The sequence below is a fragment of the Amblyomma americanum genome, chromosome 10 (assembly GCF_052857255.1).
Source record: "Amblyomma americanum isolate KBUSLIRL-KWMA chromosome 10, ASM5285725v1, whole genome shotgun sequence".
NCBI classification, from domain to species: domain Eukaryota; kingdom Metazoa; phylum Arthropoda; class Arachnida; order Ixodida; family Ixodidae; genus Amblyomma; species Amblyomma americanum.
Genome location: NC_135506.1, coordinates 1120665 through 1147237, shown reverse-complemented (window position 1 = coordinate 1147237; position 26573 = coordinate 1120665). Strand labels below are relative to the sequence as shown.

At 52.2% G+C, this 26573-nt stretch overlaps 1 protein-coding gene across 2 annotated transcripts in view; it reads right to left on the bottom strand.

The window, feature by feature from the left end:
* LOC144106489 (uncharacterized) overlaps window positions 1-26573 on the bottom strand; it is a 492993-nt gene that overhangs the window by 134540 nt on the left and 331880 nt on the right. The window lies entirely within an intron of this gene.

Sequence of the window (26573 nt, the reverse complement as noted above, 5' to 3'; positions counted from 1 at the left end):
AAATCGCATACTGGCACGGGTCCAGGCTGATGGGAGCGTCCCAGCGTGCCAGTGGTTATTAAAGAGCTCGAGTTCCTGGAGGGAGACTTCGTCCAGATTGAGTAGTGCCTTGTACGTTATGCCATCCGGCGCCGTAAGCGGTGAATACTAAAGAGTGCTCGGCGGACTTCGCTTAAGGTAATGTCGGCATCAAGTTCCGTGTTAGGTGGAGGTAAATTGGGTGGATCTGCTGAATGAAGGGATGTGGGTATATAAGTGTCCCGTAGTTGGCCAGTTACGACTGTTCCTATTTGGAGCTCTAGTTGCATTAGACGTTGTGTGTTTACTTGTGTCTGCGATTTAGTGGTTTTCGAATCTAATTAAGAGAGCGCGTAGGAGGGACCACGTGCGTTTAGTGCTTAATGTACCCTCGAGGTCGTTACAAAAGGTTGCCCAGTTTGCGCGGGCTAGCGTGTTCGCGTATTAATCTGCCTCACGAGAGAGATCGGCTATGCGGAGCCTCAGTTTACGATTGTGTCGCTGGTGACGCCAGCGCTTGAGAAGTCCTTGTCGGGCCTCCCATAGATGAGCCAGATGCGGATCAACCTGCGGCGCCGTAGGGGTGTTTTTGATGCGTTTGCTGTTCGCCTGGATAGCCTCCACCAGACGGTCTGCCCAGTCGGTGACAGTACGGGGTTCGGTAGAATCAGCTGCCAAGTATGAGCGCAATTTATCCCATTCAGTGAGGAGCTGTGAACGAGGGCTAAAAATCTTGGAATCGTAAGCAATAGTAGTGGAGACTGGAAAGTGGTCACTCCCAAGGCTGTCTTGGAGCACCGTGTGAGATTTAACGATTATGTTCGGTGTGGCCCATGCGAGATCGGGAGTGGTGTCGCGGATGACACTTGTGCCAGTGCGAGTGGTTATGGTGGGGTTTGTGATCAGGTTAAGGTTGTAATCAGCCATTGCGGTATAAATTACGTTACCCCTGGGGGTATCTGAGGTGTATCCCCAGTGCGTGTGACGTGCATTAAAATCACTCACCACAAGGAGCCCAGGATGCCCGGAATAACTCTGGCTTTATCTTTGGGATTGCTGTATATGTTAAGAATAGTGAGGTCATATGTGTGCCCGGGTCAGCTGAGCGCTATCGCGGTACACTGAATGCCCTTGCTGTCGGGCGTGTTTGTCGCTGTGCGATCTAGCACCGGCATGGATGCGAGTGTCAAGATTGCCGTACGTGGTGGCGTAAGGGCTGCTTTGTGATAACCGCGGATATGAATGCTATTTGTTTCCGTCTCTTGCAGAGCGATGGCAAGGGGGGGGGGGGGGGGGGAATTAGGGGAGTTTGCGATATATGCTGCTAGTTGCACTGCGGTTGGAGTAGAATTGGATCAAGAGAGCGATTGCAAATTACTCGTGGTGGATGGTAATCAACAACTTCCTTGACTAGTCTACTGTGCCTTTAGCGGTTCCCCTAAACATATCGTTTTAAAACCGTTCCGGCTTCGAGTTGAATTCCACCTCGCGCTGCCATCCGCTAGCCGTCCTGCCCTACTACTGACCCGGACGGGTTCGATACCCGAAAAAAGGGCGAATTTTTGTTTAACCGCGAAGCTTTTGAGAAAGCTTTGTATCCATATGGTTCCGCTCAGGCGCATGCTGACGAGGAATTACTCATTCGCGTTTTGATTTTTTTTTCTCCTTTTCTGTGAGTTCGACGGCTGATTCGAGAGTTCCTTCCAATCCGAGGAGCGAGCAAAAGCGGCGGCAGTCCGGTGTGTCAGCGCCTGAGCTGTCGTGGATCTCTGAGAAATTACGACACTCGTCAAACAAAACGATGTGTCCTATCGCGCGTTTCTAGCAGCCGGTCCTAGCTGAATCACACCCGGCAGCAGATATCGGATGTCAGCGCGGCGCAGCAATCCGTGCCGGCTCCGGAAAGCCTGACTCAACGCAGGAAAACCGGCTTTTCTCGGCCGACCCTTATCGCCTGTTTTGAGGAAACGCGCCAGCCGCGTAAAAGCGCTCTTGTTTTATGCGAGTCCTCCCTTTTTTGTTTTCTACGAGTGCTTGTGAAAGGTCACAATTACAGTCGCCTGCCGCGTGTAGTTTTGTCTCCACTCTTGCGAAAGCTCTCTCAACCGAACATTCTTGTCTGCAGGCAACCGAGAGCGAGGGAAACAGCTGGCATGCTGACTCGTGTGGGCGAGTGTTTGCCATCAGCCGGCGGTTTTCACTGAGTCGTCTATCATGACCAACAGCGGCGGTCGCGCATCTCACGGAGGACAAGGGGGAGACACTATACAGTCGCCGTCGCGCTGTGGCGAATGTAAGCGAACTCGCCCAGCACGCGTTTGGGTCATTGTACTCGAAACGTACCAGATTTTGCGCTCGACCCAACGCGATGTCTTCCAAAAATTTTTGGATTTATCGCGCTGTCCAAAGTAAAAATTCTCCGGTCCTATGTCACCCCTTTAAATTTTCAGACAAAGATAGGTTCATGTTAAAGTATAGATTGTTCAGGAAAAAATTTCGACCATACAAAAATAAAACAATTTTTCTTACATTAAAAAAAATAGTTGGGGAAAGGAAATGGCGCAGTATCTGCCTCAGCTCTCGGCGGACACCCGAATTCCATGCCCCTCGGTTAGGGGAAAGGTGGGGATTCTGAGTACATGCGCCCACACCGTGTGAAAGATATCGCAGATGTCTCCACATCAAAGCGTTTGAGCCGCCGCGGTGGCTCAGTGGTTAAGGCGCTCGGCTACTGACCCGAAAGACGCGGGTTCGATCCCGGCCGCGGTGGTCGAATTTCGATGAGAGTAAAATTCTAGAGGCCCGTGCACTGTGCGATGTCAGTGCACTTTAAAGAAGCCCAGGTGGTCGAAATTTCCAGAGCCCTTCACTGCGGCGTCCCTCATAGCCTGAGTCGCTTTGGGACGCTAAACCCACATAGAAGCAGAACTAGACCAAAGTGTTTGACTTGGGCAGGACAGAGAAGAGTTCCTTTCTGCAGGAACCGCAGAGTTTCCCATGGCAGGGGTCGGGCAGAGGCTGTCGCAGTAATGAATCAAGATTACGCGGAACCGCAGAAGCGGTTGATGAGCTTCTGAGCCAGGACGAGGCTCTCGGTGTATAAGCGCTCGGGCTCACCTCCGGCTTCATTGCCCCTGGTGGCCAGAGTTGGAGCCCGTCTTAGAAACTGGGAGCGAGAGGTGATATTTGCCCTGTGCTCACAGGCCCGTCGAGATAACCGGTCTCGATTTTGGATCCGCGGCAGCGAGAGCTATTGCAACTTCCTCCGCTCGCGTTGAGTTTGGGGCCCGAAAGGAAAGCCCATCGACATTCATTCCCTACGGCAGCCGCGTATAGAACGGCCCTGTGATGTCCACGTAGTAGACGACCTGTTTAGATCCGTATATCGCCTCTCAAGCGCGCGAGCCCACGCTTGTCGTCTGCCTTCGTGCGAAGGCGGGAGCGGAGCGACCCAGGGCATATGGCGCCACAGCTCCGAGATATGTCATCCGTTCCCTCTGCTATGCATGTGTGTTGGATGTGCAAGCGGTCTAGCAGGCGGCGCCCAGGAGCCCGCTGCGACAGCCGCGTATTTAATTTGCCTCACGAGGTGGGCTTCCCCCACTCCTCATACAGGAGTCTAGCACCCCAACGGCTTCAGTTAGGCGTTGGAGGTAACCACCGGGAGGCCCAGTGCTCGCTTTGTCGCCTTCCTGGTGATGGCGTCGTCTTCCTGTTTGGTGGTGCCAGGGTATACGGCACGGCGTGGAGGATCCGGCTGGTCACGAAGGCATGCTGCCCCGCAGACCACCCCGCTTGTAGGAAACGCGGTGGACCATGCGTCCTACCTGTTCGCCTGCGCGCGCTACAGTAGAGTCCGGCCTAAGCCTGTTATTGATGAACAGACCCAGGATCCGGAACTCTGATGGCATACCGCCCGACAGAGAGACGCATGTAGAGAAGTGTTGTCCCTGTGATTCTCCATGACATGTAGGAGGTATGATTTCGCGGGAGCACATTGGAGACCAGCATCGACTATGGAGGCGGCTTTGCACTCGCAGCCGGGGAACAGCGCCGTCGCTCGGCTGCACGGTTACTTTTGGCAAAGGCGGTGAGTAACAGCAAAATCCGAAAATGGCAGGTCCGCTGCAGTGTGCACGAAGTCGCTGTACTTGGAGTCGCAGAAACGTTCTCACGAAGAGAGCAAAATAAAATAAACACCAAAGTTTTCTCTCAAAAAGCGACATGCACACTGCTTGGTCCTCCCGCCAAAATCGTCCCGGCTAATTATACCCCCTGTATTGCTGGGGCGATTACAACGAAAATATATTCCGTAGATTGCGGCTGCCCTTACAGACTGAACAATAATAATCCCCGTTGCCTACACCGCTTTCGCACAATAGGCTATACACGCACCCTTCCAAGGGAGGACAATTGTACTTAAAACACCCGTAGGTGCAAAATAAATGACGCTAATACGAGAGCAAAACCGAACTGCCAGGGAGTGGGCCTAGGCGAACTACCCTAATCTATCTTGCGAAAAGATGGGTAGGTTGGAATTGGGATGTCAAAGGCTGGAGTGGGGACAGCGTGGTATCTTGAAACTGATCCCGATAGGATCGAGCTCCTTTTTAGGAAGCGCGGCGCTCGGCTCCCAAGCGCACCAGAAAACGTTTTTCGGGGTCTCCGCGACAAGTAACAGGGGCCGCGATCTGAGGTCTCCCTCCCCCAAGCCAAATTCCCCACCCCGACCTTTTAGAGCGATAGCTCTACTAGATGCAAAAGTCGATATCCGTGTTGGTGCGACCTTTGTCCTTGACTGACCTTGGTAAGCCAGCATGGCAACACCATCACTTTGTCAAATTACGCATAACAGGGGCCATCACGATCCACCACGGTGGCCATGTCCAGCATGTTGGCACGACCTTGACCAAGGTCATTCTAAAATATAGCGCGCCACCCCTGAAATTTGACCTTTCCCGATTGGGACTTGTGGCGAGTCTAAAAGCGATGTCCAACCCTAATTGAGCGTGCGCGACACGATGGCGACCTCCAAATTTGGACCAGGTCGTTGCCACAATATCACCATGGCGATTTGGGAACGCTTTCGCACATAACAGGTCTAACCAAGTTAAAAACCTATGGCGTACCATGTCTACCAAAAGTACATCATGGTGGCTTGCCCTTTGACCCTTGGTCTTTGCCATTTCACCTTGAATGAACATCGTCGAGGTGACGCTATTGCAGCTCACGTGACGTCAACGCATGTCGGATATATAAGCGGCGCGTGCTTGCCTCATTAGCAGCGGAATAAGAGTCGGGACCGTCTGTCTAGCCATGCCACAGCTGTCGCACTTTTCTCGACCTAGAGGACCCCGCTTTTGCACGCCCTAGCACAGGGTACTCGGCGCTTACCTCATGGCACTAGTGTCACGACCCTTTCATGGTTTTCGTACCCGGCATAAAGTACTCAGCGGGTTTTCTCACCTGCCCCGAGTACTTTCTCTCGCCGACACTGAAACTGCAGCTGCCAGTAATTACAACCGGGACATGGTGAGATATGAAGCCGGCTCCGGTCTTATCGCCGTCTGTTTCGGCACTGAGTGGCGGTCACAATAAATTACGGAAGAATACCCCTGTCACACGGGCATTTCGAAGGCCCTCGAACCGATAGCCGATCGACTCAAAGGCGATCGCGAACTGCTACACGGGCAGTTTCAATGGCCATCGAGTCAACGGAGCAGCGCGGAACTATAGTGCAAGTATATTCTAGGCACTATAGCGGAACTCCATCGTGATTTCGAGGGCCTTCGAACGCTGCCCAAGGTTGCTAGCGTTGATTCGAGCGGCGGGAAGCACACTTTCGTACACGACACATTTACGGTACAAAAGCATGAACAAACATTATTCGTCTAAAATTTAATGCAAGCAGTCTACAATAATTTTAAAATTGTAGCAGACTGGTTTTAAGCGCATTAATTTTGTGTTGCGGTCTTGCGTACTTAACGTTGACCACATGGTGGCGCCCTGCCCGCCCGCTTCACAGCGATAACAGCTTCGTCGCTAATCCCTCAAAGCAATATCGTGTTCTAAGCTGTTGTATTCGCCTTCGATTTGCCCATTCTTACCCTCGCGTAAAGTTTCAAGAGACAAATAGCTCTTGTTTTTCAGATATCAAGGCGATCTCCCAGGTCTTAAGCCTGACTAAGCAGCGCCAGACAGCGCTCCGACGCAGTTGGACTGGCTTGGTTTTGGCTCGTCTTGTATTAGAGTGGCTACAGCAGTGTCTGCATCTGTCCTTCGCGTACGTGCAATTAAAAGGGTTTTAAACGATATGCGCGCATGCATGTATTTCAGCATTTAGTATACATTTATGAAATATTTTTGTTATTTTTGCAAAATCCAAAGTAGCGACTGTGGCGCCACACAAGCTTGGCGTAAGAAACGAGAACCATTTCAATGGCCATTGAGATCTGCCGTGTGGCAGCGACACAACTCCTTCGAGTTCGACGGCGATTGAGAATTTCGAAGACCCTCGACTCGATGGCCATTGAAACTCGCCGTGTGACTACTTACGTGCTGTGAATGCAAAAGCGTGCACGCGGGGTGTTCGGCTGCGGCGATGGCTTTAATGCAGTGGCCAGCGAAGCTGATCTGTTCTCGCCGCCGAAGGTTGGAAGTTGATGAAGGCGACGGTATCCAAACCCAGCGCGAGAGGCTGGCTGGGCGAGAGGTCAAATCGGCCTTTAATTTCCTTAATTCATTTGAATTTTCCAATATTTATCTGGATTCTGTCTTCTCGCGTCTATTTTTCCCCACGCAAATACCTCATTGGCATTCTTTACTGTACCTTGGCCAGTCCCCCTGCGTGGGTACGTGCCATGTCCCAGTTGGCCGCAAATTCTAACTACCAGCCTCTCGTGCTGGGTTTGGGCATCGTTGTCGCCATCAGCTCCCATTCGGGCGGCGCGAACAGTTCGCTGACCACTGCATTAGAGTAGAACAAGTTGGAAGCTAGTGGAACAAGTTCTCACTATACAAAAGAGCACTTGGTATCCCGGTCAACGAAGGAACAGAAAAACTACTACACATGGGAATTCACAATACAGTAGACGAAATTATTGAGGACCATTCGATTTCGCAGAGGATACGCTATCAGGAAGCCGGACAGGCATGGACGTACTAGACAGACTGTGGCTACCGTGCATTTGGTCTGCGAAGGACAGAGAGGTCTTGGAAGACCAGCATAGAAACAAGGTCGAGGGGCAGCCCATTCTAAGAAATAAGCGCCAGGGATTTTATACGGAAGGCTAGGGCGAACGCCATCAGGAGATCCGGGATGGAAGAGGACGCGCAGGACCGGTCAACGCGATGTCAGCCATAGCATGCACAGATGCGTGAGGGAAGTTAGTTAATGGGGCATCAATTCGACTGCAGGGAATCGCCCAGTCGGAGGAGACGGTGATTTCCCGGAAGGTCTCCTGTGCTATTGCGGGTTCCCAGACTGCATGCGGAAACTATGCCAGCGAAGGATTGGTAAACACGCAAGCAGAACACTGAAAACTAAAGAAGACAGACTTTGAGTCCATAGTCATGTGTACTCTAGGACACCCTGTGGATGTTGGAAACGAAGACGCTCACGCCGCTGCCAGCGCGCTATTACCCGGAGTCCCCCAACATTCGCAATAACATAATAATTCAGAACCGCTGTTAACTTATAGGTAATTACTTCAACATTTGAGATTAGCAAGGAAAAAAATCGATAGGCCGAGCCGCACAAAAATCTCAACAGGGAGTTACCCGCCGCGGTAGCTCAGTGGTTACGACGCTCGGCTACTGATCCGGAGTTCCCGGGTTGGAACCCGACCGCGGCGGCTGCGTTTTGATGGAGGCGAAACGCTAAGGCGCCCGTGTGCTGTGCGATGTCAGTGCACGTTAAAGATCCCCAGGTGGTCGAAATTATTCCGGAGCCCTCCACTACGGCACCTTTCTTCTTTCACTCCCGCCTTTATTCCTTCCCTTACGGCGCGGTTCAGGTGACCGCCGATATGTGAGACAGATACTGCGCCATTTCCTCTCCCCCAAAACCAATTTACCAATTTTAGCAAGGTGTCATCCTAAGGAAACTGGAATCAAATTCTTATATAAATCCAGTCAAATGCAGCCAGTTTCGGACGATCCGCATTGCGCCTTCCGCGGCGAAGTGACCAACTTATACCACACGGTACGGGCACGCCAGAAGAATCCACGTATGACACAAACTCATTAGCATACAGTTTACTACTTTATGTGAAATACATACAAATAAAACCACGCTTTGGCCAAGATGTACAAACGTGCATGCGTGCTCAAGGGGTTCGATTCCCCACTAATTACCGCAAATTTCTTTTCAGCGCAATTAATTTATTTTATATACTTGCATTTTTGAGCCTTGTTGCGACACTGCAATCACAATTTACATAGCATTTTTGATCACTTTTCAATTCCGCTGCTCCACATGTGACGTCAAACCTATTCGACCAATCCGGAGTTTCGCAACTTACCAACGCCGGACGCCGCCTTTTCCGCCGATTAGGACACTTAAATCGCGTGAATAACACGGGCCCTTACTTCGGGAGGGCTTCCTTCCTTCCTCTTCCATTAGTGGGACCACGTCCCATTCCTCCCGCGGCAGTTGCGTTTCGCTGGAGGCTGAACTCAAAAAGCCGCCCTGTGTGCTGCGCGATGCCAGTGCACGTTACAGATCCCAAGGTGGTCGAAATTATTCCGGAGACATCCGGCACCTTTCTTCTTCCACTCCCTTCACATCCCTCACCAACATTTGACATAGGTGCCCTTTCCTATCCTCAAAAGCAATTCTCATATTTTCCCTATAGGCCGGATGTCGGTTACCGCATGTATAAAGGAGCGAACAGTAGGCGGAAGGGAACCCCTCCACAAGGACAACGGCATCGCGACGCCATTCACACCGTGGAGGAAGTCCCCCATGCGCCAGTCGCAAAAAGCGCTTATAGCTGTCCCCTATCCTTTCTCGTCTGTACTTGATCATATCTGTCACAATGTTATATGAAGTGCAGCGCTCCCACTCGGCGCTGATAGCAACCGAAGAGGCCAATCATCTCGGTGTTTCCTGCGAGGCACAATTGGCGAGAACGCTCTCCTCGTTCTACGCCATTCTGTCACTTGGGCACCGGCAAACACGCAGCGGACGCCATCGCTCGATGACGTACACTAACCGAGCGACACGTACGGCGGTGTGAAGGGCCGCATACGGGAGGCCCCGGCATTGCTGAAAAGAACTAACCCGGAGACCAGTGCCCAAGACATTTTCCCTGCCTTCAAATTTATCGATTCAGACATGTCAGCGAAGACGGTGGTGGGGAATGCGGCGGGCGATGCAGAAAACAGATGTGCAAAGACAGCCAGACGGCTAAAGAGGAGAGGCTGCGCGCGGTGCCCTACGCAACCGCAGTCTTCCCTGCGGTTTGCGCCGTGCTCCCCCCCCCCCCCCCCACCGGCGCGCGTAGACGGGCTCGTTTGTGCGTTTGTGTGTGCAGGCCGACAGGCGACCTTACTAGCAGCGGACACGACGGGCTGCGTAATGGCTCGAGGTGGCGGAGGAGGTCGGCGGCTGGCACCGGACGGACTCACTGCAGAGAAGCGTCGCCCTCCGAGGGACACCTGATCCCCTTCGACCCATCCCCAACGGCGCCATCGGCCTTCCCGTCGTAACAGCCGCGGATTCCTAGAAGTTTGGCGGGTGCCTTTGGTCGGCTGTGTGAGCAGTGACGACGAAAAACCGTTGGGCGAAGATTACCCAGAGAGAGAGAGAGAGAGAGAGAGAGAAAGGGAATCTCCGGAGAGACGCGGCGGGGGCAGCGGAGACAAAGAAGAGAAGTCGAGCAGAGACGGGCGAGGCGAACTGACGCAAGATATCGCGCTAGTCTATAGTTAGCGAAGCCGGACCTCAGCGTCCGTAGCAAACTGACCGCCAGCCGAAACGCCTAAGAGTCCTATGGCCTCGACCCGTCACAGCACCGCCAGCCGAGAGACGCCGGGAAGAGAGGCAGGCCCCGGGAGAGCCGAAGCAGCCGCGGCCCGCCGACGCGAGACGATTGGAGTGGAGCCCCGATCTGCCGGACCTACAACCAGAGGCTCCTGAAAGCCAGCGGTGAGCGGACCACCAGTTACGCCTTCAGGCAGAGAAGAATAAATATTGTTTTGCCGGGTTACCGCCTTGTTGGCTCATTTCTCCTCGCTTCAGCAGGACCCATAGATTCTGTGACTGATCCCCGACAGGTGGGAACGTCACAGCGGCATACCTTAGGGGACTTATAGGAGGATATATCCCTCAACTCACTAAAGAGCAGACCGGAAGTTGGAGACAGCAAACAAGATTCTTCACACTATACATACAGGCCCGCATGGTGCGGAGAGACAGCCACACTGTGCTATACCACAGTCTCTGCAGTCCAAGTGAGCAGTGGGAGGTAACCCAGAGCTGGGAACCCGGCGATCAGCTTTCACTGGTCGGACGGGCCCACGCTGCCGCCGCTCCGCCCATGAAGCAGTGTATAAACGTTCTCTCTCGTGTTTAGCTGCGCCACGCCTAGCTGGAAAGTGGCGCGGGAGGAAACGGCTCGGCATGGCCTAGGCTTTTCCCGACGGCCACACGCGCACTCCTATCAACTGGCGACGAGGGTAAAGGAAAATTTCACGCGAGTTTTCGTTCCCGTACCGCTCGGCCATCTCGAGGGCGGAGGGGACCCTGCTCCGGCTCGAAGCATATCTCTTGGCGAATGATAACGCCGAGGCCATGTATGCATCAGCTGCTGCGAGCAGAAAGCGTTGCTCCGCAACTTGGTCAAGCCCGCTGGACGAGATCCTTTTGGCTCGTGGAAACCACCGCTGCTCGAAGCCACCTGCCGGCGCTCCAACTCGCGTGGAATCCGGCAGCAATTTCACCGCAGCGCTGAAAAGCCTTTAGGAGCACTTCGTAGTAGTTAAGAGCACGTGCTACGCTACCGTACCGTCCAGGCAAGAGCCGACCTCATCTTCGAGAACGCCGTGCACACCGTCCTAGCGATGGAAGCAGCAAGAAAGGAGAGGTACGATTCTGCACTCACCGTGTCTCGTCGGGCTGGACACTTTGCATCCGAATGAAACGAGGTCACTTGCCGCAGTACGAGACGGAAGGACAGCCAAGCCACGTTCGGCACGAAGTCGTCGAGCAGCCGTCACCCATCCGCGGTGAAGCTTCGTCTTGATCGGTCATCGACACGTGGAAAGTTGACGACGTCATTCCGCGCCCGTCAACGTTTGCGGCGAGCCGCTCCGCATGGAAGCGGGGCCAAGTGTTTCCCTCATTGCCAAGTCGCGTTTTCTAGTTTTAATGCGAAAGCAAAGTTGGAAACGTCTCGGAAGCGGCATCGCACAACAGACGGACAGATCTTTGTTCTAGGGCAGCGGGAGTTTCTCGTAGGTGGAAGCGTTTGGGGCGTGAGCTTGATTTTTTATAACACGATAGTATTTAGGCTGTCGTGTCACAAATAAATTTCTGGCTCCTCTGTCACGAAATTTCCCGATTGGTCGAGAGTGTCGGGACGTCATGACACCACATGAGCGCCAGTCGACCAATCATAGGGCACCGCCAGATTTGAAATCTGGGATTCCCGAAATTTTGGACAGGTTTTACAATCAATGAATAGGCCCACCCAAAAAAGGATTAAGGGGGGTTAGTGAGTGATTTAATGTAGATTAGCAGGTCGGATTAGTATCATCATCATCACCCTGACTACACCCAGCTGCTGGGTGTAGTCAGGCCTCTCCCATGTCTCTCCAATTAACCCTGTCCTTTGCCAGCTGCGCCCACCGCATCCCCACAAACTTCTTAATCTCATCCGCCCACCTAACCTTCTGCCGCCCCCTGCTACGCTTGCCTTCTCTTGGAATCCACTCCGTTACCCTTAAAGGACTATAGAAACCGACTTCTATTGCATGTTTTCTTTTTTCAAACGATGCGTTAGACATTAGAATACATGGATCACCGCGTGGCTTTCGCCTACAAGCACTAACTAATTTATAATTGAATTTCTGTCATGCTGTTTCGGTTTTATCAACGGAAAGATGGCGGTGACGTGTAGGTAATGACTGGTCAGGTGATGCAGAAAAGGAAACGTCAATATAAACGCTAATACGGAGTTTCAACTCGCAGTAATTAAGTCAACCTGCTTCAATAGCTAGAATTACAACACACGACGTATCAGCAGTTATACTGCTGTTTTTGTGTGCCTCACGTGACCTAAACATAAACACGTCAGAGCCATCGTTCGGTTGATGAAATCGAAATCGAAACTGCGTGAAGAAGAAATTGAATTAGTATAAGCTATTTAGCGGTCCTAGGCGAAAACCACGGGGTGCTATGTGTATACCAATGTCTAGCGCGTCGTTTGAAAGAAGAAAACACGAAAGCAAATATGTGGTGTCTATAGTCCTTTAAGGACGAGCGATTATCTTGACTTCGCATAATGACATAACACATAATAATCCAATAGAAGGTACTCTAATATTCTAGAACGTGACGACTAATGTATACCATATTAAGGCCAATAGAACCGGGGTTATACGGGAATATCGCGAGAAGAACATTAGACACCGACTGTAGGCAGCCTGAACGCTATCGCATTTTCTTTGTTCGTTTCTTCGTGGGGAGGGGGCCCCCTTGGCTGCGTGCCTGCAGGTACGTGTGTCTCGAGCCCCGGACCATAAGCAATTTTCGTTGAGGTACCCGCATTCGGAAGCAAAAGGCGCATACACCGCTGCCCTCTGTCGCCGCACAGCTGCGCGCTCAGGCGGGGATTCCCCGAGACGGAGTTTATCGTGATCTGGCTGGCGCGTGCACCGCTTGAACCGAGACAGCGGGCCGCCCCTTGCCACGCCGGCCGGCAATGCTGCCGCCGCCGCCGCCGCCGGTGCGGTGGCCGGAAGTGGTCGACCGGCAGTGACCCGGTGGCCTCCAGGAGGTCGCGGCCTCACTGACCTCCAATGGCGGCCTAGTCTTGTGTGACCACTCGCCGAAACGGCGCCCGTTTGTATGCATCTGCAGAAGAAAATAGACAAAAAACTGCATTGAAGCATTCCGGACGCTTTAAAGGCACTGCGTCCGTTCGACACTCCGAGGCATGTTCCGGGGAACGCATCGAAGACGCGTTGAGTCGCGCAGCCTGACCAGTCAGTCTGACCGTATCGCCGCGTTGCACTTGGGGAGCGAGGCCGACGGGGCGGCGTGCGTCGGACCTTTGCTTCCTTGATTCGAGAGCCGAACACATTTGCCGGGGGTAAAATTAAAAATAAATGCTTCCAATGTCTCCAGCACCTTTGATTAGCAGCAGAGTGCGGTGCCACTCGCGGGCGCCATCCAACTGTTGTACGCACACGTGCCTCGAGGGGTTCGGCGCAGCGTGTGAACCTCAGGTGCCACTGCACGCCTGACTGAACTACTCGAGTGTCGGGCGTTTTCTCCCACTGCACTGCGGCGCTACCTGGGGGAGTGGAATGTGCCGCTGCATGAACAGCATCATGTTTCCTGAAGGTGCGTTAAATGACAGACCGTCACGGTGGCTCAGTGATTAGGGCGCTCGGCTACTGATCCGGAGTTCCCGGGTTCGAAACCGACCCCGGCGGCTGCGTTTTTATGGAGGCAAAACGCTAAGGCGGCTGTGCAATGCCAGTGCACGTTAAAGATCCCCAGGTGGTCGAAATTATTCCGGAGCCCTCCACTACGGCACCTCTCTCTTCTTCCACTCCCTCCTTTATCTCTTCCCTTACGGCGCGGTTCAGGTGTCCAACGATATGTCAGACAGATACTGCGCCATTTCCTTTCCCCAGGAACCAATTATTATTATTATTAAATGACAGACCATCGATGTACGCCTAGGGGCAGTCACCGTCTAAGGCAGTGACAGAAGTTGCATTCCTTTCCTATCAGACAGTTTGGGCAGCAATAAATAAATAAATATAAAGTGCCCTATGAGACACGGGCGAATATAATTTATGTGAGGCTTACACCGCCTGCACCTCCCCTGCCGCCATCGGCTGCAGCGTCTCGAAAATATGGCGATGCGGCACCAGTCTTGCGCTCCGTCGCTTTCCATTTGGTCTATGGGGTTTATTGTCCCTAAGCCGACTCAGTTTTCGGGGACGCCATAGTAGAGGGCTCCGGATAATTTCAACCACATGGAATTATTTAACGCGCACTGACATCGCACAGTGTACGCGGGCCTCTAGAATTTCGCCTCCATCGAGGCGGTAAACAGCGTCATCCGCTCGGCGTACAAGGCGGCAATGGGACTGCCCCAGTTCGCCAGCACGCAGCGTCTGCTCCAGCTCGGGGTATACAACACCCTCACAGAACTTATCGAAGCGCACAAGACTGCCCAGATACCCCGCCTTTCACGCACCAAACACGGTAGTTACATTCTTGACCGTCTTAACATCAACCCTAAACAGGTGATATCCACCCCACTTCTGCTCTTCCAACTGTCGGCTGATCGTCAAACCCATGCCCAAGAACATGTTGCCCGGCCGCCACGGTACGCGCCTCCAACTCAAGGCCCAGGCTCTGGACGACACGTACTGCACCGACGAACACGCCATGTACGTGGACGCGGTGAAATGCGACTCCAACGCATACGTGGCCTGCGTAGCCACGCCAACCACCACCCTCATCAACGCTGCCACAGTGCGCACACACTCCCCCACCGCTGCCGAAGAGTTCGCGATCGCGTTGGCCATCGCAGATCCCCGCACACGCACGATTCTCAGACTCGAAACGAGCAATTCAAAATTTCTCGACGAACTCAATTTGTCTACCTGCCGCACACATCCTCCGCGGCTGCAATCTCGCCCGCACTGTAAGCTTAGCGTGGGTACCAGCGCACACGGGGAACTATGGGAACGAAGGGGTCGACCGTTTAGCCCGAGGCCTAACCAACCGGGCAGCCGACCCCTCGAACCCGGATGCTCTCGCCGAAGCCCCCCTATCATGTGCGGAAATCACCAACTTGTACAAGGAGACAAGACGCGTGTATCCGCCTCCCCACCCCGACCTTGACCGAGCGCAAGACACCATGCTTCGCAGACTGCACAGAGTGTTTGCCACTCAGACACACATCCTCTGGGGATGCGAGGGTAACCCGCCCCCGCAAACTTTACGGCCAGCTCCCTCCTTGGAGGGTTGGATCCAACTTTTTGCAAGACCAGACAAAAAGACACAACTCGCACTCGTCTCGTGGGCTCAAGACGTCGCCCACCTGGGGGCCACACTCAGCCCACCTGCCCTTACTCCCAACCCTCAAGTGGCAAATAAAGTTGTTCTCTCTCTCTCTCTGTTTCCATCGAAGTGCGAACGCCGCGGCCGGGATCGCACCCGCGTCTTTCGGGTCAGCAGCCGAGCGCCATAACCACTGAGCCACCACAGCGGCTCTTCGTCGGTTTCGATCAGTTTGTGGTTGCCAGCTTAGGCGCAAAATCAAACAGGCTTCGCTTGTGCGTCGTAACGTAATTCAGCTCAGGAAGCGGTTAAGTTTGCGGACAAAAAAAAAAGTAACCGACATACCAGGGCAACCAGCGCCGCTGACGAATGCGTGCATGCACACGCAGGAAAACCTTGCTTTCAGTGCAGCTGCTGTCTTGCACGTGGCACTCTGGCAGGCAGCTGGAAGAACGTCGTTCGCAGTGCACCGCATCTTCTCGTTGCTTCGCTCGAGAGGAACATTGCACGTCATCGAGTGAGCTCCGCTTTGCGGGTTCAGTCGCTGTCGGCGCTTTGTTTTCGTCCAGCAAATGAGGGATGAATGAAGACAAGAAATGGTTCGAAACGTGATTGGCTGAGTTTGTGCGATTCCCTGCATACATCTGGGCACGACGACGGCAGTTTTTGGACAGAAATCCTTGAGGGCAAAGAAATACCCTCGGAAGAGTTCTCTGACAAAACAACGAGACAAAGAACACCGTCCCGAACATGACACGGCACAAACAGTGCCACGACCATTGGGAAGGTCCGTCCGCAGCCTTCCCGACTCGCATGGCGACTAGGACGACGGTGACCCAAGTAACAGCCACAACGTAAGAGTGGAAATGAAGGTAACTCACAGCACAATATTTGGGACCTTGAAGTCTGAATTACGGCTTCCGAAGGGGTCGGCTCAGATGAGTCGCGATATTGAAGAACTTGCGTATTATGGGAGCCCACTGCACGCCACGCAGTTCGGCCTTAGAAGAAACGAGCTTTCCTGGGTTTGCTTAACGAGGCTGTCATGTCGAGCATCCATCCGCAGGGCAAGTACGTCCTACCAGCGCAATCAGCCGACTGACCGCCACTCTTCGCTGATTGCGTCGGAAGGCGACGTGCCCGTTGCCTTAACAGTGTGTTGGATGACGATAGGCGTTTTGCCCTTCCGATTGAAAGAGCTGCCTCACGTAGATCGCACCCCTGCGTAGACCACGCCGGTCAGCCGTCCTCGTGCTGGAGAGAGAGAGCTTTCGACCTGTGTAGTACTTGCACACGACGAATGAATGAATGGATCAATTAGTTAATAATAAATAAAGCTTTCTCGCATAAGCCGCCACATAATTACGGCGTCGGAGTGCTTGGAATGATACCTCTGAAAATACAAAGCTCGTCGACCAGCCAGCCCGACAGCATGGGAAGAACGCTTACGTAATCGCGACGGCGAGTCGCCTCGGCGCACGGCATTTTTTCTTTGTTTTTTTTTTCTTTTTTCAGAACCAGTAGCACAGCTACGCACTTTCGTTGCCAGTGCTGCATCGCCGCCGCTGCATCCACGCGCAACGCGCTGCTGTAATACTGCGTTGCTCAAAGGTATGCAAAGTGGACACCTCGTTAAACAACTACACCGATCAGCGTCCGCGTTGTGCAAGAGCAAAGACGGGCGAGTCGCAGTGCGGCGGTTCTTCGGTGCGGGAAAAGAACACCTTGTCGCCGGAAGAAAGTTGATATCGGAAAAGGAATTGACACACTATATACGCTGTCACAGTCCATCGTGCTGTGGCGACGCTAGTTCAGTGCAGCTACAGCAGCGCGCACCTTGACTTTTTTCACCTTGATAATTTGAACGCAGCCCAAGGGTTTTGCCTCTGGGCGATGCTGTGTGCATCGCCAAGGAGACAAGAAACCCTCTTCCTCAGCCTTCCTAAACTTCCACGGACGCTGAAACACTACGTGGCTTAGCAGCAATGATTTACGTTAACGATTACTGTAGGATTTTCGGAACTTCTGTACCTTGCTGCATTAGAATTAGGCTCGTTCGTCTGAAATCAGTAGGGAGGCGTTGCTGACAGCAACGATGATATAATATGTAAGACGACCTATGAGCAGCCCACAAACACCTAAGGACACGATGCGAGAGATCAAGAATAGACTATAATCAAGCCGAGGAGGATTTTAATGAAAGGACTGTGCCCACTTGCTCCGGGAAAAATTTTCCTTGAAGTTGAAAAAGAAATCCGCACTGGCTTCCACTATTTATTTATTTATTTTTTGTGAAGAGAGTTCGAGAAAAAATTAATGTGGATTAGCTCAGCTAATCCAGGATATACAAAGCGAAAGATGTCGGCGTTCACTGTGTTCATTGGCGTTGGCGTTGACAATGTTCTAGACGGCGTTGGCTTTGAGGAAAGGAAGGGCGCATAACTGGCTCCCTGGATATGCGGACGCCTCATTCGTGCTTTGATACATGTGGCGATGGTGAGAGAGAGATGTGGCCTGAATGCATTAGCGCTGACACCGTTGTGGCTGACATGCGGCACTGCAGCAATAGCTAGGCCGCAGCGTTCATTTGTTGGTCAATCTCTCGCGATCGACCATTAACTGCATGCCACCTCCCAGGTTGGCAGGGAGGGCGCGCTGCACATCCAGTGTGCGGAACGCAACCTAAGCAGTCTTTTGCAGTTGTACACCAACGCCACGCAGTAAATGAAAGCGAGATTCAGGTCTCTACTGACCCACGGAGCCGGTTGTGCGCCATTCCTTTCGTGATAATGAACGGCCTTTGCAAAGTTGTCAACGCCAATGAACTGTATGAACGCCGTCAGCTCACTTGTTTTGTTTGGTTTTTGAGGAAAGGAAATGGCACAGTAACCGTCTCACATATCTCGATGGACACCCGAACCGTGCTGTAATGAAAGGGATAAAGGAGGGAGGGAAAGAAGAAAGAGAGAACTGAAAATTTAAAGTTGGATTTTGAGGAGGCTACTGATCCGGATTTCCCGGGTTCGAACCCGACCGCGGCGGCTGAGTTTTTATCGAGGCAAAACGCTAAGGCGCCCGTGTGCTGCGCGATGTCAATGCGCGTTAAAGATCCCCAGGTGGTCGAAATTATTCCGGAGCCCTTCACTACGGCACCTCTCTCTTCCTTTCTTCTTTCACTCCCTCCTTTATCCCTTCCCTTACGGCGCGGTTCAGGTATCCGCCGATATATGAGACAGATACTGCGCCATTTCATTTCCCCAAAAACCTATTATTATTATTATTATTATTATTATTATTATTATTATTATTATTATTATTATTATTATTATTATTATTATTATTATTATTATTATTTTGAGGAAAGGTGCGGCGCTGCGCAGCGGCGAAACACCTGTGGCTCGGTGCTACTAGTGGCGCATGCGCAGTAGTGACTAGGGAGCGAGAGAGAGAGAGAAATATCCGCGGCGAGGCGCGCGTTGTGATGTCATGTGCCTCCTCGGAGCACCGCCACGGCGGAATCGCAAGTTCGCGGCCAGTAAAGCTTCCGCCTTAATGTATTGTACACATGGAACCACCTCTTGGCCCTGAAACAAGTGCATGGCAGTAAACGCCAAAGCACCCGAGCTGCATAGAAAAGTGATGCCCTGCTTGAAAAGAGGGTGTCCCCAACTTTCATTTCAACGTATACCATCCTCTATGTCATTCTGTTAGCAAGAAAATACAGGCCGAGTTTCCTGTTCGCACTTGAAAAGCTTTCCTTTCGTTGTAGCTGCACTCAGGTGGATGCAAAATAAGTATAGTGCTTTTCGGAACCGAATCAAATACGAATGGAATGCCTGTGTGATTATTTGCTACTTGTACCAAATATCCATACAAAAATTCAGGGAGGCACTTTGTTGACCTAAAGTGCGGTGAGGCGAAAGCCTTTAGAGCGGTGTTCCTGCTTGTGTTGCTGATGTGGTGGTGAAGGTATTGATTAAGAACTACAAAGAGCGTTGAGGCGGCATCCTTTAAGATCGGCGTTCAGGAGGCATCTGGATTGGGACGCGACAGCGTGTTGCAGCGTTGCCAAGGGGGGTCCACGGAACGCCATCGCCCGTTCGGCGCGACGCGTGGCCCGTTGGACAGTTTAAAGAAAGGAAGTGACGCGCTGCCTCACATATCTCGCTGGACACCCTAGCCGCGTTTGATTGGCAGCTATAGTGTGACAGATTTAGCGGACAAACAACGATGAGCCATGAAAGGCTTTCGCCTTGAAATAACTCTCATGCAAACCAGCGAAGCCCTGGTGGCGGCGCTATAAGTCGCGGAGCAGTAGTTGTCGAAAGACACAGCGCTGGTCTCCACCAGGGGATACGCAATCCGAGGCCAGTATATTAGCTCAACGGCCGCGATGTCATACGCACAGCAAAATCACCCCAAAAAAATAATATGGATTAGCCCAGCTAATCCAGGATATACAAAGCTAAAAGCGAGATTGAGGTCTCCACTGACCCACAGAGCCGGTTTTGTGCCTTTCATTTCGTGAAAATGAACGGAGTTCGCAAAGTTGTCAACGCCAATGAACTCTTATGAACGCCGTCGGCTCACTTGTTTTGTTTGGTTTTTGATCCTTTTACCGCCGTTTAGCAAGGCGTGCCTCTCGTGATTCTGGCGTTTCAGCTGCTTGTCTAGCCTTGCACTTTTCATATCTTCGCTGCTTTTGAGCCAACTCCCACGCTACCACTTCCGGGTCTTCTTCTCCTCCTTCCATGGCGAAAGGTCACACGACAGAGGCAGCGCGCGGCGGCGACGACGGCTGCGGCCACCTGCGCTCCGCGTGACGTCACTCGGTTTCACGCATGCGCAGCTGTGGAAAATCTGTAGTGTGGCTCACGCGAAGCCCGGTGTTGACGAACGTTGTGAAGCTTTTCGCTTCAAAAGACAGCGTGCGCGATATAACGACCGTCGGCAGTACTGAGCCACAAGCAGCTGGAATCCCGAAGTCAGCGACGTTCTTTCTTCCTGACGGGCATCGCGCGCGGCTACGCGTGTGTGCGACGCACCGCCCGCAGAAAAGGGTTTTCGAGCCATTCATGCATCGCGGCGTCGTCCGTCGTGTCTGTCTCTCTTAATCGGCCGCGGCTGCATCACGCGGGCTGCTCCAACGCGAAACACGCTTGGGAAATGTGATTCACAGCAACGCATTTCACGAAGCAGTGCGCCGCGCAGACGAGTTAGCTGGACTACAGTGAGGGCCGCCATTCAGGTTACCAGTGATGGCGGGCCGTGTACGTGGACGGGTCCAGTATGAAAGGGAACAGTCTGTACACAAAAGCGCATTCCGTTGTTTCTTCTGTCAAAACAATGTACAGAAGCCAATTCCGTTGTTTCTTCCGTCAAAACAACTATGTGCAACTTCTGTCAAAACAATCGTCTTCTGTAAATAAACTGGAATCGCCTCATGTGCATTGTTCGTCCAGCGGAAAACTATTTGAATCAATCAATCAATCAATCAATCAATCAATCAATCAGTCAGTCAGTCAGTAGCTCTTTCATTTTGTGGATGTTACAGTAAGAAGCGAGTTATGCAGAGGGAAGTTCCATAGTGCTTCGGGGGGCATTATCGCGACGCCGGATGCCGAGCCAAGGCTAGCGAGTCACCGGGGAAGTCGAGAAGCTCTCGGAGCACAAGTGGAATGGATCTGTGTCGGAGATCTGAGCAGTGGAGACTGGTGCCGAAACCGCGTGTTTTTAAGCTGCGCGGTGCGCCGGGAAAGAACGCTGTCCTTGAGCACGGGGCAGTCGAAGGGCACCAACTGTCCATTTTTGCACACATGGACCCTATCAACTCTACGAAGATCGATCCCCGCGTGCAGTTGTAGGCCTCCCTCGTCGTCTGTTTGTGCGAAGCCAGCGATGCTCAGTTCGTCACTCCTCCGAGTCGCGTACGTAGCAGTAGTAAGTGGTTTTACTGAAATAATAGTAAAAAAGGAAGGATAAGATTTTTGCTAGCCCCCATCGATACTGAAGGGCAGCGGAAATAAAGGATAGCAGGCAGAATGGAGGAATGAAATGAAAGAGGTGAGGGGACAGGACGGTATGGAAGAATTTAGCGCAAAACTTAGACAGAGACCGAGAAGAAACACGACAGACGACAGACGAGCGCTCGGTCACTGTCTAAGTTTAGTGCTAACTTCTTCCATATCATGCAAAGCCAACTTGACCGACAACACACTCTTCTGGACAGGAATGGTTTGAAGGCTTCGACGACTGATTCGCGCCTCGTCGTCTCTTGTAACGTCCGCGCCGCATATCCCAAGTTCCCTTGGCGTCCATGAAGCGCCTTCGCAGGCGAAACAACGTCCTGAATTAATCAACAGAATCGAATTCATTCAGTCTGTCTCCCAAATTCAGTCAATGGTAAAAGGGAGCAAAGCTTCACCGATACCTATAGCTGAATGCGGACAGCGTTTCCATATTCGGGCTGTCTGTACGTGCCACGGTCGTACGCCATACGTACGTATAGACACACCGCACACTTACGGGCAAATGTTCGCGCGAATGATTTCTGCACTGCCATGGTTGCAAAGAGGGCGTGCGCGCTCGGTCCACTCGAGCGACAGACTGCGAGGCAGCAGCCTAAAAGCTCCAGTTGAGCGGAGAAACCGCGGTTGGCGTCGGCATGTCGAGAAAGCCCCGATTGGTCGAGACGGCCGTGACGTCACACGTTCAGCTGTGGAACGAAAATGACCAAGACAAGTTAAATTGCGACTGTGAGGTCGTATCTTGACTCAAATGTCATTACGACATGTAAGGATGTAAAGTAAATTACGCTAAAAAGAAAAATTGGGATAATCGGGAATCCAACCCATGGCCTTTGGGTTGCGACGCAGTCATTGAGGCACGCTCGTTCGACTTGGTTAGAGGGAGACCATGCGTGTCTTGTCGTGTATCACGTGCTCTAGTGTGCCTCCTGATGTATGCCAATGAGTGCACGTAACTATAACGGTGTGCTAATTAAGAAATAATAGCAAATAGCCATTCACGCTGTCGCGTCATACCCTTAAGGAGGACCCGTTTAGTGTCCCGCATAGTATTACACATCGGTGTGCATACCACATGCAGCCGTACGTGCCACTCGGTCGATATATGAAACGCATTCGCCAAGGACGTGTCAGTTCGTCTATTTTTGTGTTGGATGACCACTTCCCTCCGCTCTAAACGCAAAATCAATTTTTAACTATGTTCTTCATTTGGCTCTCAGATCGTAATGGCGGAACCAGCGAAATGGACGCAGGACAAGAGGAAGTCGGCACACACACAACAAACAGAAGTTTCCCAGCTCTTCGGCCCTCTGCTACCTTCTTCAGGCCACTGGAAGCGTGTAGAAATAAAAATCCAGCGTTGTTGTGTGTGTGCCTACTTTCTCATGTCCTGCGTCCATTTCGCTGGTTCCACCTTTGCGCATTATGAACCAACTAGCCCAGCAGTTTACTCTCATATCGTGAACGGCAGTTTACCAATATCCCCCAAAAGAAAAGTACACAACATGCAGCTGTGTGTTACCGGTACTCACCTACGGGGCGGAAACGTGGGGGTGAGGACAACGCAGCGAGCTATGGAAATGCCTTGCCGGTAACGTCTTGCCTGATACCTGATTTAATATCTGCTGCGGGCCCTTGGACCCAAGATATTAATGGCGGAGTGCTTGAAGCACTCTGGCACGGGTCGACCCGGTATTGCACTGCCTCCGGGATCGGCCCGGGGTGTATTAGGGCGCGCCTTTTCTTTCTATCCTCTAGCTCTCCTACTTTCAGCACACGGCAGCGAGCGTGGCTCGGCTTGAGCCAGTAGGCAGGGCCGTGCACTTTCCTTTCATGCTTTCTTCCTGTCAGCAACAGCAGTAGCAGCAGCGAGCTATGGAAAGGAAAATGATGGGTGCAACCTTAAGTGATAGGAAGATAGGAGAGTTGGTAAGGGAACAAACGCAGGTTAATGACATCCTAGTTTAAATTAGGAAGAACAAATGGGCTTGCGTAGGCATTTAGCGCCAAGGCAAGATAACCGATGGTTCTTAAACGTAAAAAAAGGCTGGATTCCAAGGGAAGGGAAGCGTATCAGAGGGAGGCAGAAAGTAAGGTGGGCGGATGAGAAATTTGTTGGGATAAGGTGGCCGCAGCTGGCAAAGGACAGGGTTAATTGGAGATATATGGGAGAGGCCTTTGTCCTGCAGTGGGCGTAGTCAGGCTGCTGATGATGATGGCGATCTCAGGCTGGCATTTAAACGAATGGACGCAAGTTTTCATTTCTCACGTGCTACGATTTCGCTCGCATTGGATGTTGAAGATGGCACTGACAAGAAATACAGGCAATACAATATACGGATCTAAAAGCTTGCAAACATCAGTAAATCGCTACCTGCCTTCGGACATGTGTGCGATAATCACAGCTTGGGCAGCAGACACTTATTTTAGTCATCGTATGAAACAAACAGTGCAATTGCACAAAGAATGGACGCAGTGGCGCCAAGAGGACATATCCTCATAAGGCTAAAACTGCACAGTGGAGTTTTCTTCTACTTGATTGTCAACAAAGGCCTCTCTTGAGCGTTCGCTCAAAACAGTTATACCGACCGCCCCATTTTTTTTTTGTCTTGCGCATTGAAACGAAAGTGGAATAAACAGCGAGCGGTAACGCGTGCCTGCAAGCGGCGCTGGGAAGACGGACACGATGACGGTCGGCGACCGGTTCTCTTCAGGGGCGTCCTCGTTTAGGAGGCACGCGGACTGTCAAGAGAGATGTTTGCAGAGCAGCTGACGGAGCAACGGCCGCGCGACCCGGGAAGAGCGGCGCGAAACGGAAAAGCCAGCGGACGACCCAATGCCGCCAATTGAACTACGCGACCCGGCATTCGTCTACATGGCACACACTTGCGTCAGTGCTTGGGGGCGTTGAACGGCCGCTTCGGCAGACCGCATGTGATGGGGGGATAGACGAACGCGCTTCGTTGGCTAACAAGGGCCGGACAAGTGCGGGGAGAATCTGCAGTGTATTGTCAGCAACAACCAATCAAGTGCACAGAAACAGCCCTAGGCTCTTGGTACTGCTACAGCCAACACAAAGCAACGTAGAAAAAGGAAGCAGAACAGCGACAACAACAGAGCATTCACGTGGCTAAACGGTATGCGTGTCTATAGACCGAGACGGATTCGCCAGGAACAAGCACAAAAACGCAGGGATTGAGCGCAGTACCGGCGGCGAAATAAGAAAAGGAGGGGATCACGTACTACGCACACGTGAAAGGCACCTAAAGTACTGCACTTTAAATATCATCTCAGAACGACGAGGAACCTTTGAACGCGTTCACACGGCCAGAGAAGACCGTAATCCGTCAGTGGGAAAGTGTCGACTGTTAAACGCATTCATTTATGAAATCGTGATGATGACAATAATTATTGGTTTTGCGGAAAGGACAGACGCAGTAACTGTCTCGGTTGACACCGCGCCGTTGGAGGAGGAAGCGAAATGTGCAAATTTTGCAAAGAGGGAGAACAGCGCGGCAGTGTGTGTCGCGGACGCAATGGAGTGCCGCAGACGAGCGCAGATGTCGACATGAGCGCGCAGAGGTGGCAGCCACGTGCCTCGGTTTCAACGGCGGGATCTCGCCATCGCTTGGATGTGTGTCGGATACAACTCAAGAACGAAGCGGCTAAGTACCCTCAGAGGACCAACCAACGGCGTACGCTACTATTTCTGCCTGGACATCGCGGCCGACATCATTGCACGGGCGCAAGTAGTTCCTAAGGGCGCTGTTAATTCCGCAAGGAGAAAACGCTCGTTGACCGCGGACTCTTTATTTTTTAGGCAAATCATGAATGGCAGAACTTAGGAAGCGGTGACCATCACGAAGTGCCGCTTGGTTTTCGAATGAGTGGCAAGTAAAGGTGCGCGAATAGTGCTTTTTCAAAACTGAATTGAAAACGAATCGAATAGTTTTACGATTATTCGCTACTAGCGCAGATATCGTGCAAAACGAACATTCATGCATATAGCAGCGGCGCTATACATCACGGGGTTAAAGCTGTAGCTGTCGACAGACGCCACACTGATTTCCACAGGGGGCACGAAACACGGAGCATAGTAACTCTGTGATCGTCACGTCACGCGCATCGGGACCACATCTCAGTCGATGAAGGGACGACAGCATGCATATGAGCCATGGTTTCAGATGTAGGCGGAGTTCCCTCAACCTTGCTGAAACCTACCGCGTCGTCCTGTCTTGGAGGCCATGTGCACGAACAGTTACTCAAACACTAACGGCATGCTGTGCTGCGTCGGCCCTGTGTTTGAAACAACCGCCAAGGAAAATCGTATTCGAATAGTTCCCACTAATCTTAAACGTTCAGGTAATCGAGCGGGTCACTGTTAAAAAATTTCAAATATTCGCGCACGCCTGGTGATCAGATTTGCTGAAGCGTAACTGGAAATGTTGGTGGCGATTCAACCATTAACCGTTCGCTATTCTTTACATATGCGTTTCTTTCTCTTGGCCGTTTGCTACGGACACGCACCAACTATTAGCCCAACTTGATGCCTTACTGAATGAATCTCCACGACAGGGAATAGCCGAAAGAAAAGCAATGAAAATGGAGCCTAATAGATGTCTACACACTTCTCGAGTGGCGGTGGGGGGCGGCCGCTAGTCTCGCGCGTCAGCCCGCCAGACTGTGATTCACGGACATAGCCGAGCGTCGGATTGCGTCCGCGCCGTTTCGAGAATTTTCGCCTGCCGAAGATCGGCGGAACGTTTCCTGCCAAAGAGCGCGGGGGAGAGTGCGGTGCAAGGAGAGGCAGCGCCGTCCCTGTGCCCCTGTCGTGTCTGCTCCGCGGCGAGCTTCTCTCTGGCTCAAGCGTAGTTGCTTGCGCTGGCTTGTCTGTGTACCGTCGGGGCTCTATTCCGGTGAACCACGGAGGGTGGTTATGGCGGTAATGACATATTCATTGACGTCGTGTGGGGCGCGCTTACATTTAGTCCGTGCACCCGTCCTGCGTTTTTTGCTGGTGTTACCGACCTCTCCTCAGTAGCGTCCTGTTAGATGAACATACTTCCATGGCGCCAAAGAACCGAAAGGAGTAATCGTTCACAGCACAGAGCTGGCCTTGTTCTCCTAGCGAGGGCTGCTCAAGTGACGTAACAAGCCGGTCCCAGCACACTCACGTTCTCTGTTCAAGCACCTGTCATACTCATCGCCAAGCGTGGCTAGGACTGCCTTGTGTTGAACGAAGCTACGCCCTTCGTACGACGCCTTGTGGCAAATCGTGA